This window comes from Bos taurus, chromosome 5 (genome assembly GCF_002263795.3).
Source record: "Bos taurus isolate L1 Dominette 01449 registration number 42190680 breed Hereford chromosome 5, ARS-UCD2.0, whole genome shotgun sequence".
NCBI lineage: Eukaryota > Metazoa > Chordata > Mammalia > Artiodactyla > Bovidae > Bos > Bos taurus.
The window spans coordinates 5,796,502-5,814,488 of record NC_037332.1 but is presented as its reverse complement, the minus strand read 5'-3'; the positions used below and the strand labels follow the sequence as shown (position 1 = coordinate 5,814,488).

The 17,987-nt window shown below is 42.1% G+C and overlaps 1 protein-coding gene across 1 annotated transcript in view; it reads left to right on the top strand.

Annotated features, from left to right (window-relative positions):
• The window catches only part of BBS10 (Bardet-Biedl syndrome 10), a 38,941-nt gene extending 21,270 nt beyond the window's left edge, over window positions 1–17,671 (top strand). The window contains exon 3 of the transcript XR_009494439.1: window positions 17,241–17,671. The gene's annotated coding sequence lies outside the window, so the exon portion shown is untranslated. The remainder of the gene's footprint in view (window positions 1–17,240) is intronic.
• Window positions 17,672–17,987: the final 316 nt, after the last annotated feature.

The following is a 17,987-nucleotide window of genomic DNA, read 5'->3' as shown; positions in this document are numbered from 1 at the left end:
AAAGATGGGCACAAGAAAGGACAGAAATGGTATGGACCTAACAGAAGCAGAAGATATCAAGAAGAGGTGGCAAGAATACACAGAAGAACTATACAAAAAAGATCTTGTTTAGTTAACCCAGATAACCATGATGGTGGGATCACTGACCTAGAGCCAGACATCCTAGAATGTGAAGTCAAGTGGGCCTTAGGAAGCATCACTATGAACAAAGGAGGTGATGGAATTCCATTGAGCTATTTCAAATCCTAAGAGATGCTGCTGTGAAAGTGCTGTACTCGGCATGCCAGCAAATTTGGAAAACTCAACAATGGCCACAGGACTGGAAAAGGTCAGTTTTCATTCCAATCCCAAAGAATGGCAATGCCAAAGAATGTTCAGACTGCCACACAATTGCTGTCATCTCACATGCTAGTAAAGTAATACTAAAAATTCTCCAAGCCAGGCTTCAACAGCATGGGAACCGTGAACTTCCAGATGTTCAAGCTGGATTTAGAAAAGGCAGAGGAACTAGAGATCAAATTGCCAACATCCATTGGATTATCAAAAAAGCAAGAGAGTTCCAGAAAAATATCTACTTCTGCTTTATTGGCTACACCAAAGCCTTTGACTATGTGGATTACAACAAACTGTGGAAAATTCTGAAAGAGATGAGAATACCAGACCACCTTTTCTGCCTACTGAGAAAGTGTATGCAGGTCAAGAAGCAACAGTTAGAAATGGACATTGAACAACAGACTGGTTCCAAATTGGGATAGGAGTAAGTCAAGGCTGTATATTGTCACCTTGTTTATTTAACTTACATCAGTGCACATCATGCAAAATGCCGGGCTGGATGAAGCACAAGCTGGAATCATGATTTCTGGGAGAAATATCAGTAACCTCAGATATGCAGATGACACCACCCTTATGGCAGAAAGAGAAGAGGAACTAAAGAGCTTCTTGATGAAAGTAAAAGAGGAGAGTAAAAAGGCTGGTTTAAAATTCAACATTCAAAAAACTAAGATCATCGCATCTGGTCCCATAAGTTCATGGCAAATAGATGGGGAAACAGTGGAAAAAGTGCCAGACTTTATTTTCTTGGGCTCCAAATCACTGCAGATGGTGACTGCAGCCATGAAATTAAAAGACACTTGCTCCTTGGAAGACAAGTGTTGACCAACCTAGACAGTACATTAAAAAGCAGAGACATTACTTTGCCAACAAAGGTCCGTCTAGTCAAAGCTATGGTTTTTCCAGTAGTCATGTGTGGATGTGAAAGCTAGACCATAAAGAAAGCTGAGCACCAAAGAATTGATGCTTTTGAACTGTGGTTTTGAAGAAGACTCTTCAGAGTCCCTTGACTGCAAGGAGATCCAACCAGTCAATCCTAAAGGAAATCAGTCCTGAATATTCATTGGAAGGACTGATGCTGAAGCTGAAGCTCCAATACTTTATCCACCTGATGCAAAGAGCTGACTCACATGAAAAGACCTGATGCTGGGAAAGATTGAAGGCAGGAGGAGTAGGGGATGACAGTGGATGAGATGGTTAGATGGCATCACCAACGCAATGGACATGAGTTTGAGCAAGCTCTGGGAGTTGGTGATGGACCGGGAAGCCTGGCATGCTGCAGTCCATAGGGTCACAAAGAGTCGGACACGACTGAGCGACTGAACTGAATTGATATATTTTATATACTCTTATGAGACACTTGCTCCTTGGAAGAAAAGTAATGATAAACCGAGAAAGTAAAGTGAGTCTCTCAATCGTGTCCAACTCTCTGTGACCCCATGGACTGTATAGTCATGGAATTCTCCAGGCTAGAATCCTGGAGTGTGTAGCCTTTCCCTTCTCTAGTGGATCTTCCCAACCCAGGGATTGAACCTAGGTCTCCCACATTGCAGGTGGATTCTTTACCAGCTGAGCCACAAGGGAAGCACAAGAATACAGGAATGGGTAGCCTATCCCTTCTCTAGAGGATCTTCCTGACCCAGGAATTGAACTGGGGTCTCCTGCATTGCAGGTGGATTCTTTTCCAACTGAGCTATCAGGGAAGCCCATAAACCAAGACAGCAAAAAAAGCACTGGCATTATTTTGCCAACAAAGGTAAGATTAATCAAAACTATGGTTTTTCCAGTAGTCATGTACGGATATGAGAGCTAGACAGTGCAAAAGACTGAGTGTCGAAGAACTGATGCCTTCAAACTGAGGACACTAGAGAGTCCCCTGGACTTCAAGGACATCAAACCAGTCAATCCTAAAGGAAATCAATCCGGAATATTCACTGGAAGGATGGATGCTAAAGCTGAAGCTCTAGTATTTGGCCACCTGATGTGAAGAGCCGACTCAGTGGAAAAGACCCAGATGATGGAAAAGATTGAAGGCAAGAGGAGAAGGGGATGACAAAGGATGAGTTGGTTGGATGGCATCACGGACTCAATGGACATGAGTTTGAGCTGGCTCCAGGAGATGGTGACCAGGAGGTAGAGTTAGGAGTAGGAGCTGAGTACGAAGAGGCACGAGGGGACTTTGGGGATGATGGGAGGTTCTGTATCTTGATTGTGGTGCTGGTTACACAGTTATACACGTTTGTTGGACCTCAGAACTGTAGACTAAAGAGCGTAAACTTTATGTGAATTTACATATGGTTTATTGTAAATAAAATAATATTATAGTAAATTTATGGTTTACTGTATGTAAACTATATTGTACCTTCATAACCTGAGTTTTAAAAAATATGTTTTTCTGCAAGCACTTTTATTGAAGAGTACCATGACACTCTGAATTTTCCTATAATATAGGTTTTGGATTTCTTCCAAGCAGTAGTAATTCCTGCAATATCAAGAGAAGACTGTCATAATGAAGTGTATCCTACTGAGCGGTGCTGTAGCTAAAATCTTGCAGTCAGTGAAGAGTGAGGGGGGTGGCTGTGTGTGTATGTGTGTTGGTGGAAGGAGACTTGAACACATATCAAAGTAAACGAAATATAGTGCACTTACACTTTTGCCATTAAAAGTAACATGTTTTCATAAGTGTGTGAAGTGTGAAGGTAAGAAGAATTTCAGAGATAATAAATCAAGTTACTTGAATATAAATGCTGATATTTTTGTTTGCTCTAATTTTATTCTGAAAAAATGTTGCTGTATGAGTAGAGTTCTAAGCAAAGCAGGCTCAGATATGGCTCAGAAGCTGAGAGAGTACCCATAGCATTTTACTTAATGGAAGACACTGAGGCCGTTATGAAATTTAAGTTTTGAGAATAACACTATGTTTATTGCAGCACTGGACTTCACTTTCAACAGCTAAGCCCTTGAGATTTCCAATGTCAGATATTTTTAATGAAAATGAAATGGGTAGTACTCCACTGTATAAATATATCACAATTGATTTATTCATTGAAATGCAGTGGAAGGAACAGCCTACAACGTGCACACAGCACTGGGAGTGAATCACAAACAAAAGAAGCCAGCTGCCAAAATGCACCTGGTGTGATTCCCTCTGTATAAAGTGCAGAACCTGGCAGAGTCAGTCAAGGCTGTCACAAGTCACCACAGCGGTCCCCTTGGAGAGGAGTTGTGGGAACAGCTGAGAGAGAGCATGATGTGCATTTCTTGGGATGGATTACATTCTTTTCTTCCTGTCTTTTTTAAATGAAGTATAGTTGATTTACAGTGTTGTGTTACTTAATCACTACTGTACAACAGTGATTCAGTTATATATATATATATTCTATTTTCATATTCTTTTCCATTATGGTTTATCACAGGATATTGAATATAGTTCTGTGTGCTATAAGTAGGACCCCGTTTGTCCATTCTATATATAAAAGATTGTGTCTGCTAACCCAGCCTCCCGCTCCATCCGTCTCCAACCCCACCCTTGGCAACTGCCAGTCTGTCCTCTGTGGCCGTGGTCTGTCTCTGTTTTGTAGGTGGGTTAATTTTTGTCATATTTTAGATTCCACACTTAAGTGATCTGGAGCGTAGATGTAAATGAATAGTTGAACCTGCTAATTTTTTAGGGTAGGGTATTGATTGTCCCAACAAAACTTTTTAAAATCATGTAATAATCGTCTGTGGTAGTTACTCGTAAGCTGCTGCTTGTTTTGAAAATGTTAGGTAGTTATGGGCCTCCAAGGTGGCCCAGAGTTAAAGTATCCACCTGCATGAGTTTGACCCCTGAATCACGAAGATCCCCTGGAGAAAGAAATGCAACCCACTCCAGTATTCTTGCCTGGAGAATCCCATGGGCAGAGGAGCCTGGCGGGCTACAGTCAATGGGGTCATAGAGTTGGGCATGACTTAGCAACTAAACAACAACAAATATTCTGTTTCTTGATCTGGGAGCTGATTGTACAGGTTTTCAACGTGATAGTCACTGAGCAATACATTTATTATATGTGCATTTTTATACATATGTTTTCAATAAAAATGTTTTTAAATGAAAAATATACAGAACAGCTATAAGAGAATGTGTGTGTACTCAGACACTTCAGTCATGTCTGACCTTCGTGACCCCATGGACGGTAGCCCGCCAAACTCCTCTGTGCTTGGGATTCTCCAAGCAAAAATACTGGGGTGGGTTGCCATTTCCACCTCCAGGGTATTTTCCTGACCCAGGAATCGAACCCATGTCTCCTGTGTCTCCTGCATTGCAGGTGGGTTCTTTACCCTCTGAGCTATTGGGGAAGCCCAGCTATAGGAAATGTGTGTCCTAAAATAGAAAACTAGAACAGCAGACCAGGCTACCACACACGTGGGGCTTCCCTCATAGCTCAGTTGGCAAAGAATCTGCCTGCAGTGCAGGAGACCTGGGTTCAATTCCTGGGTCAGGAAGATTCCCTGGAGAAGGAAATGGCAACTCACTCCAGTGTTCTTGCCTGGAAAATCCCATGGACAGAGGAGCCTGGTGGGCTACAGTCCATGGGGTCGCAAGAGTCAGACACGACTAAGCGACTAAAGCACCACCACCACACATGTGACCACAGGGCCATCCTCCTCTCTGAGAAGACCACCCCCACCCCCACCGCCACCGTCTTTGAGCAGGTGGCTTCAAGAGGCAGTGTTTAGATAGGAGTTAAGGAGCACAGGAACACCAACTCAAGCGTAAGAATCAGTGAGGTGTCCCTCATGGCCCAGTCACTCTTGTGTTGTCATTACAGACTGGGGATTTCACATAATGAATCCAGTTAAAACTTTTAAATGATCCAGACAATAAGGTGTTAAAATATTTGCTCATAGCATTTCTGTAGGACTGGGAAGTTGGAAAATCTGTTTCATGATTTCACTATTTATAATACACTTATCAACAATTTTATTCAAGTCCCTTTTCCAGAACTTGTAAGGAATAAGAAGATACATGAGACAGTCCTTGACTTCAGTAAGCTATTGATTTAATATGGAGATTACCCAGCCATGAAAAGATCAGCCAGAAATACACAGGGGTACACTGTATAAGGGCTGAGTTGGGAAGCATTGAGTAAACGCAGCTACTGGCTGTGAGGTGAGGGACAGAGAAAGCTTATGAAAGGAGGCAGAGGTTGAGTAGAAATCTAAAGGAAGGAATTTAAACGAATAAAGTAGACCTGGAAAGGTGAGGAGAAATTTCAAGAGAGAGATTAACACTGTAAATAAAGATTCCGGAGTCAGTACACAAAGTCATTTTAATGGGGACTGTCTCGTGGCTCACCAGTGTTAAAGGCCATTCAGAGTTCTGCTGGAATCTTTCAAAGACTGTCCACAGAGAGTCATCCAATTGGTTATCCTTAGCATCCCTTTTTAAAATATCCCTTTCTTCATTCCTTGAGGTCTAAAACCTGTCATATATTGCAGGTGTAGCTAGACTAGGAGTTGGCAGACTTTTTCTATAAAGAGCCAGATAGTCTTTGTCACAACTACTCAGCTCTTCAGTTGTTGCATAAAAGCAGCCATGGCCAATGTGTAAATGATGGATATGGCTGTGTTCTAATAAAATTGTGTTGTAATAACAGACGGGTTTGGCCCACAGGTCTACCTTGGACACACTTGAACAAGACATCTAATGTTAACGTTAAGTCGCTTGCTCAGTTGTGTCTGACTCTTTGCGACCCTGTGGACTGTAGCCTACCAGGCTCCTCTGTCCATGGGATTCTCCAGGCAAGAATACTGGAGTGGGGTGCCATTTCCTTCTCCAGGGGATCTTCCCGACCCAGGGATCGAACCCAGGTCTCCCACATTGCAGGCAGACGCTTTAACCTCTGAGCTACCAGGGAAGCCCGAACAAGACATCTGATGCCCCACAAAGATGACTCCTCACAACCTGTGAACTTTTCGTTTTCTCCCTCCCTCTATCCTTTTTCTCTTTTCTCCACAGTTGTATTTTATTCCCTATGACACCAATTCCTACTCTGTAATGATAGCCCTAGAACAATGGGTAGAAAGATCAGGAATCCTGGGGAACTGTGGATAGTTTCTAACCCGGGAGACTGAGTCAATCCAAGTGATATTTTAAGGAAATTAATCTGGCAGCACTGTGTAGGATGGATTGTCATAAATATAACATAGAGACCAACTAGGAGATTATTGCAAAGATTGTATACAGTAGATGTGGAGCCGAAACTAGAACATCAGCTAGGAATGGAAAAAAATAGATGGGTGTGGGACAAAATGGGATTCAAAGATTAATTGGAGGCACTTTCCTGGCTATTCGGTGGTTAAGGCTCTGCACTTCCAATGTGAGGGGCTTGGCTTTGATCCCTGGTTGGGGAACTAAGATATCCTTTGCTGAGTGGTATGGACACACACACAAAAAAAGCTCCTGGGATTGGGGCTTCCCTGGCAGTCCACTGGTTAAGGCCCTGCACTTCTACTGCAGGGGGCTCAGTTTCCGTTCCTGGTTGGGAAACTAAAACCCCACATGCCCTGCAGTATGGTAAAAACAAACAAACAAACACTGCTTAACTGAAATTGACAACAGGTTAGATGCAGAAGTTTGCAAAGAAAGGTAAGAATTACTAAGATACAGAGGCTGGTTAAGTAGGGAAATATTTGCCTGATTTTTGTCTACGTTTTTAAATTGTCCTTCTCCTTGTCCCATAAATATCAGCGTTCCTCAAGTTTGCTTTCCTTCTCTTCTTGTCCCTTCCTCTCCTACCTCATAAAATTTTCCTGAGTGACATGATTTACATTTGTAGTGTTAATCAAGACGTCTCAGTTGATTATTTCCAAATCTGTTATCTGTAGCCAGATGTCTTTGGTGAGATACAGACCACCCCCCAAGTGGTGTTTCCAGGAGGACTCACGGATCAACTCAGGTTCCAGTTGAGATTGGTTTTACCCTACTTTCTAGCCAGTAAATTAGCTTTATTGCTGTTTCATGGATGCAGGCAAAAGAAGTAAGGGTCTTGGATCAGACAGAAATTCTTACTCTTCACAGCACAGCAAGCAGCATCAGCATCAGCATGTGGATGTCAGTTACTCTTGACACTCCGAGTCCCACAGGGTGAAACGGAGGGCCAGATATCCATGCAGTGGATTGCACTTTAGGAAGGGGACACTGAGCCTGAGGAACCTGCTGTTTTATTGCCAGTGGTGGGCAAGCCTCCTCTTCGTCCTGGAAACAGTCCCTCAAAGTTACTCAGAGCAAAAACACGCCTGAAAAATGACCCAGGTGAAGAGCAATCAGGGCCTTGCATTTTTAACATACTTTGCAAAATGTGTAGGAGTGGACGAGACCCCTTGGAAGATTGGTCCAGTAGTCTGAATGACCAGAACTGAATTTACCAACTTCCTTAAGACCTGCTCTCTGTTCCCAGTCTAGGTGAAGGACGCCATCTTCCATGCCGGTCACCCGAAGTGAAAACTGATGGTTGTCTCAGGCTTCACCCTGTTGCTTAGTCTCCTCGTCTCAATTAACCACTGAATTAGTTTCCTGTGGCTGCTGTAACAAATTAACATAGACAACAGAAATTTATTCTCTCAGTGTTCTGGAGATCAGAAGCGTGAAATCAAGGTATTGGCAGGCCTGTGCTCCCTCTGAAAACTCTAGGGGAGAATCTGTCCTTAGCCTCTTCCAGCTTCTGGTGGCTCCAGGAATTCCCTGGTTTGTGGCCACATTAATCTCTGAATGGCTTTGCCTCTGACCCATATTGCCTCCTCTTCCTCCTCATCTATCTGTCAAATATCCTTCTGTCTCACTCATTTGAGAAAACCTGTCATTGGATTTAAAACCCATCTGGATAACCCACTGTATAATCATAAGGGATTTGATTGCAGTCATACCAGAATGGCCTAGTGGTTTTCCCTACTTTCTTCAATTTAAGCAGAGTTTTGCAATAATGAGCTCATGACCTGAGCCACAGTCAGATCCAGGTCTCATTTTTGCTGACTATATAGAGCTTCTCCATTTTCAGCTGCAAAGAATATAATCAAACTGATTTCAATACTGACCGTTTGGTGATGTCCATGTATAGAGATGTCTCTTCCATTGTTGGAAAAGGGTGTTTGCTATGACCATGGCATTCTCTTGACAAAACTCTGTTATCCTTTGCCCTGCTTCATTCTGTACTCCAAGGCCAAACTTGCCTTTTACTCCAGGTATCTTTTTTTTTAATTTATTTACTTTTAGTTGAAGAATAATTGCTTTACAATACTGTGTTGGTCTGCCAAATATCAGCATGAATCAGCCATAGGTATACCTATGTCCCCTCCTCTTGAACCTCCCTTCTACCTCCCTCCCCATCCCACTCCTGTAGGTTGTTACAGAGCCCTGGTTTGAGTTTCCTGAGTCAGACAGCAAATTCCCATTGGCTGTCTGTTTTACATATGGTAATGTATGTTTCCACGTTGCTCTCTCCATACGTCCCACCCTCTTCTCCCCCATGTTCTCTATGTCTGTGTGTCCATCGCTGCCCTGCAAATAGGTTCACCAGTACTATCTTTCTAGATTCCATTTATATGCATTAACATATGATATTAGTTTTTCTCTTTCTGACTTACTTCACTCTGTTTAATAGGATCTAAGTTCATCCACCTCACTAGAACTAACTCAAAGGTGTTCCTTTTTATGGCTGAGTAATATTCCATTGTATGTATATACCACAGGTTCTTTATCCATTCATCTGTCAATGGACATCTAGGTTGTTTCCAAGTCCTAGCTATTGTAAATAGTGCTGCACTGAACATTGGGGTACATGCGTCTTTTTCAATTTTGGTTTCTTCAGGGTATATGCCTAGTCATGGGATTGCAGGTGATTTTATTCCTAGTTTTTTAAGAAATCTCTGAACTGTCTTCCATAGAGGCTGTATCAATTTATATTCCGACCAACAGTGCAAGAGGGATCTCATTTTCCTATACCCTCTCCAGCATTTATTGTTTGTAGATTTTTTGATGATGGCCATCCTTACCATCCTACCAGTGTGAGGTGGTATCTTGTTGTAGTTGATTTGCATTTCTCTAATAATGAGCAATCTTGAGCATCTTTTCATGTGCTTATTAGACTTCTGTATGTCTTCTTTGGAGAAATGTCTGTTTAGGTCTTTGGCCCACTCTTTGATTATGTTGTTTGTTTTTCTGGTATTGAGTTGTATGAGCTGCTTGTATATTTTAGAAATTAATCCTTTGTCAGTTGTTTCATTTGCTATTTTTTCTTCCATTCTGAGGATTGTCTTTTCACTTTGTTTGTAGTTGCCTTTGCTGTGCAAAAGCTTTTAAGTTTAATTTGGTCCCACTTGTTTATTTTTGTTTTTATTTCCACTACTGTAGGAGGTAGGTCATAGAGGATCTTGCTGTAATTCATGTCACTGAGTGTTCTGCCTAGGTTTTCCTCTAAGAGTTTTATAGTTTCTGATCTTAATATTTAGATCTTTAATACATTTTGAGTTTATCTTTGTATATGGTGTTAGAAGTGTTCTAATTTCATTCTTTTTCATGTAGCTGTCCAGTTTTCCTAGCAACACTTATTGAAGAGACTATCTATCTTTGCCCCATGGTATATTCTTGCCTCCTTTGTCAAAAACAAGGTACCCATAGGTGCATGAGTTTATCTCTGGGCTTTCTATCTTGTTTCATTGATCTGTACTTCTGTTTTTGTGCCAGTACCATACTGTCTTGACAACTGTAGCTTTGTAGTATAGTCTGAAGTCAGAAAGGTTGATTCCTCCATTCTTCTTTCTCAAGATGGCTTTGGTTATTCAGGATATTTTTTGTTTCCATATGAATTGTGAAGTTTTTTGTTCTAGTTCTGTGAAAAATGTCATTGGTAATTGGGTAGGGTTTGCACTGAATCTAATTGCATTTGGTAGTATAGTCATTTTCACAGTATTAATTCTTCCTACCCAGGAACATGGAATATCTCTCCGTCTGTTTATGTCATCTTTGATTTCTTTCATCAATGTCTTATAGTTTTCTGTCATGTATTTCTTAACTTCCTACTTATGCCTTCCAATCCCCTCTAATGAAAAGGACATCTATTTTTTTTGATGTTAGTTCTAGAAGGTCTTCTAGGTCTTCACAGAACCAGTCAACTTCAGCTTCTTTGGCATCAGTGGTTGGGGCATAGACTTGGATTACTGTGTTGTTGAATGATTTGCCCTGGAGACGAACCAAGATCATTCTGTCATTTTTGAGATTGTACCCAAGTACTGCATTTAAGACTCTTTTGTTGACTATAAAAGCTACTCCATTTCTTCTAAGGAATTCTTGCCCACAGCAGTAGATAGTGGTCATCTGAATTAAATTCTCCCATTCCCATCCATTTTAGTTCACTGATTCCTCATATGTTGATGTTCACTTTTGCCATCTCCTACTTGACCATATCCAATTACCTTGATTTATGCACCTAACATTCAGGTTCCTATGCAATAGTGTTCTTTACAGCATCAGACTTTACTTTCACCACCAGACATATCCACAACTGAGCATTGTTTCTACTTTGGCCAAACTGCTTCATTCTTTCTGGAGCTATTAGTTATTGCCCTTTGCTCTTCCCCAGTACCATATTGGACACCTCCTGACCAGGGGGCTCATCTTCTAATGTCATATCTTTTTGCCTTTTCATACTGCACATGGGGTTCTCGAGGCAAGAATACTGGAGTAGGTTGCCATTCCCTCCTCCAGTGGACTACGCTTTGTTAGAATGCTTTACTATGACCCGTCTGTCTTGGGTGGCCCTGAATGGCATGGCTTATAGCTTCACTGAATTACATAAGCCCCTTTGCATGACAAGACTATGATCCATGAAGGGGATTTGACCTAAATTTGACCCTTATGATTATACAATGGAGGTGAGGAATAGATTCAAGGGATTAGACCTGGTAGACAGAGTGCCTGAGAACTATGAACAGAGGTTTGTAACACTGTACAGGAGTCAGTGACCAAACCATCTCAAAGGGGAAGAGATACAAGAAGGCAAGTGGTTGTCTAAGAAAGCTTTACAAATAGCTGAGGAAAGAAGAGAAGTGAAAGGCAAAGGAAAAAGGAAGATATACCCAGCTGAATGCAGAGTTCCAGAGAATAGCAAGGAGAAATAAGAAGGCCTTCTTCAATGAACAGTGCAAAGAAATGGAGAAAAACAATAGAGTGGGAAAGACTAGAAATCTCTTCAAGAAAATTGGAGATATCAAGGGAATGTTTCATGCAAGGACAGGCCTGATAAAGGACAGAAATGGTGAGAACCTAACAGAAGCAGGAGAGATTAAGAAGAGGTGACAAGAATACACAAGAACTAAACAAAAAATATCTTCATGACCCAGATAACCATGATGGTGGGATCACTCACCTAGAGCCAGACATCCTGGAGTGTGAAGTCAAGTGGGCAGCGTTACTACAAACAACGCTAGTGGAGGTGATGGAATTCCAGCTGAGCTATTTCAGATCCTAAAAGATACTGCTGCTGAAGTGCGACACTCAGTGTATCACTGAATTGGGGAAACTCAGCTGTGGTCACAGGACTGGAAAAGGTCAGTTTTCATTCCAGTCCCAAAGAAAGGCAATGCCAAAGGATGTTCAAACTACCACACAGTTGCACTCATCTCACACCCTAGCAAGGTAATGCCAAAATCCTTCAAGCTAGGCTTCAGCAGTACATGCACTGAGAACTTTAGATGTGCAAACTGGGTTTAGAAAAGGCAGAGGAAGCAGATGCCAGATTGCCAGTGTTCGTTGGATCACGGAGAAAGCAAGGGAGTTTCAGAAAAACATCTACTTCTGCTTCAGTGAAGTAGAAAAGTAAAGTAGTAAAGCCTTTGACTGTGTGGATCACAACAAACTGTGGATCATTCTTAAAGAGATGGGAATACCAGACTACCTTACCTGTCTCCTGAGAAATCTGTATGCAGGACAAGAAGCAACAGTTATAACTGGACATAGAAAAATGTACTGGTTCAAAATTGGGAAAAGCATACGACAAGGCTGTATATTGTCATCCTGAATATTTAACTTCTAGGCAGAGTACATCATGAGAAATGCCAGGTTAAATGAAGCACAAGCTGAAATCAAGATTGCCGTGAGAAATATCAACAACCTCAGATATGCATATGATACCACTGTAATGGAAAAATATGAAGAGGAACTAAAGAGCCTCTTGATGAGGGTGAAAGAGGAGAGTGAAAAAGCTGATTTGAAATTCAACATTCAAAAAACTAAGATCATGGATCCGGTACCATCACTTTATGGCAAATAGAAGGGGAAAAGGGGGGAAACATTGACAGATTCTATGTGCTTGGGCTCCAAAATGACTGCAGTTGATGACTGCAGTGCAGTTCAGTTCAGTCCCTCAGGCGCGTCCAACACTGTGCGACCCTGTGGACTGCAGCACGCCAGGCCTCCCTGTCCATCACCAGCTCCCGGAGTTCACTCAAACTCATTTCCACTGAGTCAGTGATGCCATCCAACCATCTCATCCTCTGTCGTTCCCTTCTCCTGCCGCCTTCAATCTTTCCCAGCATCAGGGTCTTTTCAAATGAGTCAGTTCTTTGCATCAGGTGGCCAAAATATTGGAGTTTCAGCTTCAGCATCAATCCTCCCAATGAATATTCAGGACTGAATTTTTTGAGGATGGACTGGTTGGATCTGCTTGCAGTCCAAGGAACTCTCAAGAGTCTTCTCCAACACCACAGTTCAAAAGCATCAATTCTTTGGCACTCAGCTTTCTTTATAGTCCGACTTTCACATCCATACATGACTACTGGAAAAACCATAGCTTTGACTAGACGGAGCTTTGTTGGCAAAGTAATGTCTCTGCTTTTTAATATGCTGTCTGCTGCTGCTGCTGCTGCTGCTGCTGCTGCTAAGTCACTTCAGTTGTGTCCGACTCTGTGCGACCCCATAGACAGCAGCCCACCAGGCTCCCCCGTCCCTGGGATTCTTCAGGCAAGAACACTGGAGTGGGTTGCCATTTCCTTCTTCAATGCATGAAAGTGAAAAGTGAAAGTGAAGTCGCTCAGTCATGTCTGACTCTTAGCAATCCCATGGACTGTAGCCCACCAGGCTCCTCCATCCATGGGATTTTCCAGGCAAGAGTACTGGAGTGGGGTGCCATTGCCTTCTCCAAATATGCTGTCTAGGTTGGTCAAAACTTGTCTTCCAAGGAGTAAGTGTCTTTTAATTTCACGGCCACAGTCACCATCTGCAATGATTTTGGAGCCCAAAAAAATAAAGTCTGGCACTTTTTCCACTGTTTCCCCATCTATTTCCCATGAAGTGATGGGACCAGATGCCATGATCTTAGTTTTCTCAGTGTTGAGCTCTAAGCCAACTTTTTCACTCTCCTCTTTCACTTTCATCAGGAGGCTCTTTAGTTCTTCTTCACTTTCTGCCATAAGAGTGGTGTCATCTGCATATCTGAGGTTATTGATATTTCTCCTGGAAGTCTTGATTCCAGCTTGTGCTTCATCCAGCCCAGCATTTCCCATGATGTACTCTGTATATAAGTTAAATAAGCAGGGTGACAGTATACAGCCTTGACGTACTCCTTTTCCTATTTGGAACCAGTCTGTTGTTCCATGTCCAGTTCTAACTGTTGCTTCCTGACCTGCATACAGATTTCTCAGGAGGCAGGTCAGGTGTTCTGGTATTCCCATCTCTTTCAGAATTTTCCACAGTTTATTGTGATCCAAACATCAAAGGCTTTGGCATAGTCAATAAAGCAGAAATAGATGTTTTTCTGGAACTCTCTTGCTTTTTCCATGATCCAGCGGATGTTGGCAATTTGATCTCTGGTTCCTCTGCCTTTTCCTACAACAGAGTAAACAGGAAGCCGAGTTCTCTTTCTTGCCAGTTCCCTTTGATTTGCCCTTCAGTGCTCAGAGTTTCAGTCTGAGATATAAAAATGACCCTGATAATCATCTGCCTGTCCAAAAAATTCTCTGATGGGGGTTGGTGCAATTTAGTGAGAATCAGCCCTTATGAGGGCCATTCATAATCAGCTTCTCATTTTGCGGACTTTCTGCCCTACAGGCCTGGTGAGAAGCATGAGCACATCAATCCTGAAGACTTATGAAGCACTTTATATTTCATAAGCACTTAGCTAAAATTAATTATCCAATTAATCTCCAAGGATGATAACCAAATGATTTCTTTTTTAAAAATATCATTACTTATTAACAAATTAGAAAGCTGAAAGCTGATAGATTTTGCATGAGTTTCCACTGGGGAAATTGGAGTCACTGAGGGACCAAATTCCAGTCCCTTCAATGTCTTTTGACAAAAATGCAACAGAACCCAAACACGGGGAGGTGGAACACTGGAATCTGCTCTGTCCACCAAGTGGAAATCATGGAGCCACTGAACCCCCAGAGGCGTCGTTTGTCTGTTAACCACAAGACTAGAATTCTGCCCCCGCTTCTCTGACTGAACTGAAAAAGTGAAGTCTTCATGGAAATGAAAACGTTTTATTCTGGGAATGTTGACTGACTTGTATATTAAGCTAATTTAAAATAAATTTTAATTAAACAAGAATGTTTTTAAGTCCAGGATCCCTTCACTATGAGTTATTATGTAACTGGCTTTGATGGTGTTATGTTGTGCTTGAGAACTTAGGATCTGGGGCCAGATGGGAGGATTTGAATCTCACTCACTACCTGGGTGACTGTGGGCAAGTCACGTGCCAGCTTCCTTTCCCATAATATGGCATCACGACAGTATTATTTTGAGGACTGAATGAGTCAATCCAGGTAGAGGCTCTTGGCTCTGTTCCACTTCTGTGGCAGGAAGCCAGTTACTGCTTGCATCTACATAGCTAATTAAGGACTTGGGAGTTTTATCACAAAGGAAAGAGGACATGAACGTGTCCCCTAGGTTTCCTTGACCAGATGGGCACTGACTGAGCGTCCAGCAGACTCCCAGCCCCTCATAGCTTCTGCCTTCCCTCCACTCCCCTGCCTTTCCCCATCTCTCTGTTACTTTACCTCCCTCTCTTCTCCCTGCCTGCCCTTTGCTTTTCATCTCCCTCTTCCGGTTTCTTCACCATCCAGGTCAAGGAAGGATCCCAAAATTGGCTGGATCGGCTCGTGGGAACAATTTTTTTCTCGTGGAGTATCAGAGAAAAACAGCCTGCTTTGTGAGGGTCTCTGAATCCACTCTCCTCGCTGGACAGACTGTGTTTGTGCCTGGGCCCCACGTTCTGTGTCTGCCTCTCTCTGACTCTCTTCCTGTCTGTCTGTCTCTGTATCTGTCATTGTCTCCTGTCATGTGTGCGTCTCCCTCAGTTGTGTGGGTCCCCTCAGCTGTAGGGGGGGAGCTCCCTGGGCCCTTTGAAGAATTGCTGGTGGGGAAGCAGAGAGAAAAAGATCTTGTGCCTCCTCCTGCACTGGGATGTGATTGAGAGAACCGCTTTCTCCAACGAGAATTAGTATCCATATGACCTGGCAGGTGGTTCTGAAACTCCAGGGAGTCAGGTCCCACTCGATAGACTCTGAAGTAGCAAGACTGGAAACAGTATATTTCTGAACAGGTGTCTGAGTGAAGCAGAGATGATGATTCTAATCAAGACAACTTACACACAAGTTCACTGGGCACATATTTAATGATACATGTAATTACGATTGTGCTGCATGGTAATTAGCATAAATGGTAAGGGGCTCATGAAAATGACTGTAAAAAAAAAAAAAACTACAGTAGCATTACTTTCTCACAGCTAAGCCAAATTTTATCTCCCCTTCCTACACTGCTAATTCACCAGCATCTGTAATCAGTGTCAATGCTGATAATTTCTTGATGTCACATACTGTTTACTCATCACATCCTGTGAACACACTTGGATCCAGACACATAAATGCACATGAGTATACACACGCTCACACTCTCTCTCACTCACAAAAAGACACAGAGTGAGCCTGGACTCAACTGTAAAATGAGGATTCCTTTATCCATATTCACCTGCCCTCTCCTGTAGGGCAGAGGTTAGCCCCCATGAATCCCCACCCCATTCCCCTCCTTCCTGGATCCCTGTGGTCTCTTTGGAGAGGCTTGACCACTGGCTGAAGTGATGTGTGAGTTTCCTTATAATATTCTATTTTAAAAACAATAATGAGGGGGTGGTTTAAAAGTATAAATGAGTAGGTTTTGGTGCCTTCATAATATCACCATCATCTTCATCATCACAAAAAATTAAAACAGTTGAACATATTCCAGATGCAATGATGTATCTTTGTATACACAATCCATTTAAATTTTGAAGTAGATATTCTTCACTTCCTAAATGAGAAAACTGGAATTTATTGAAGTTAACTATTTGCCCAAGGTCATGGAAAAAATCAGTAGGAAGTCAGGATTCAAATTCTGGGGATTTTGACTGAAGCTCATGGTGTGAAACCACCTTGTTCTTCTAGCAAAATACAAGTGATAAGAATAGATATTTCCTCCCCCTAAATCTTTATTTTTTCCATTGGTAACTATGTTCATAGGGCATGTCTATCTTTCATGAGGAAGAAAGGGCACTGGAGCAGTTCCCACATGGCTCCTTCTGTGGCCCTCAATGTCCTTGTCAATTGCAGCTTGTCCCCCTGCTTGCACGTGACCTCAGCCCTGCCCCGTTCCTCCCACTCCTCTTGGTAAAATCCAGATTGTCCAAACAATGGCACTTAATTAATCAGAATAATTCCTTCTTTTCCCCAGAACCTCTTGGAACAAATACTCTTGAAACTAGCTGAACTTCAGCTGACCCTGCCTACTGAAGCCCTGTAAAAAAATTCCACCCTCCTTCCCAAGTTAGAAAGCTCCTTCTCCTGCCGACAGCTTTGAAAAAAGACTTATGCTAATGGCACTCTTGTTTTTTTCCACAAAGGATTTGCGTAAGAGATGCTGAGATGCTAATAGCTGTCCACAACTTGGAGAATATGGAGAAACCGTTTTAGGAAGAGTGAGATTAACACAGGAAGAGGTAAAGACTTAAGTGCTGGAAGAAGAGACCGAGATATCCAGTGGTATTCATGTTCCCATCCTATTTCTCTAAGCCCAGCACAACATCTGTTATTACCATTTTATTCTTATGTAAGTGAACTAGTTAAACATGTAGGGTCAAGAAAAAAAATAAAAAGGAGGACAATCACAGCAATCCTCAAATTTGGCTGTGCAAGCATGATTTTTATAACAAATTCTGCAATAAACTCAAATCTAGAGCCTCTGTGTCCAGGAATGAGGGTAGACATTATTTTCCCCTTTTTATTAGCTCACTCAACTAGACTCTTCTGGGTAAATGCTCAGTCGGAAACTCAGGGATCTCCCCCCACCCCTTGCCAACCCCACTTTTGGGAATGAGCTCAGTTGCTAGAGAATCAGGGTGCTGAAACATAATTTTTAAAAATTGTGGTCTCTCATACAAATATAAAATATGTGTCGAAGATTTTATTTCACTCATTATTTAATGAGGAAACCAGTGAGCACTCAAAACTGGTTCAAAGGAAAATCCAAAGGAAAAGCACATATATGGGCAGTTAGGAATACAGAATTGAATTTGCTGATAGAGACAAAACTGGCATCTTCCATAGAGTGGAAATTGATGCACCTTCACTGGATAAACTTCATTTGTATT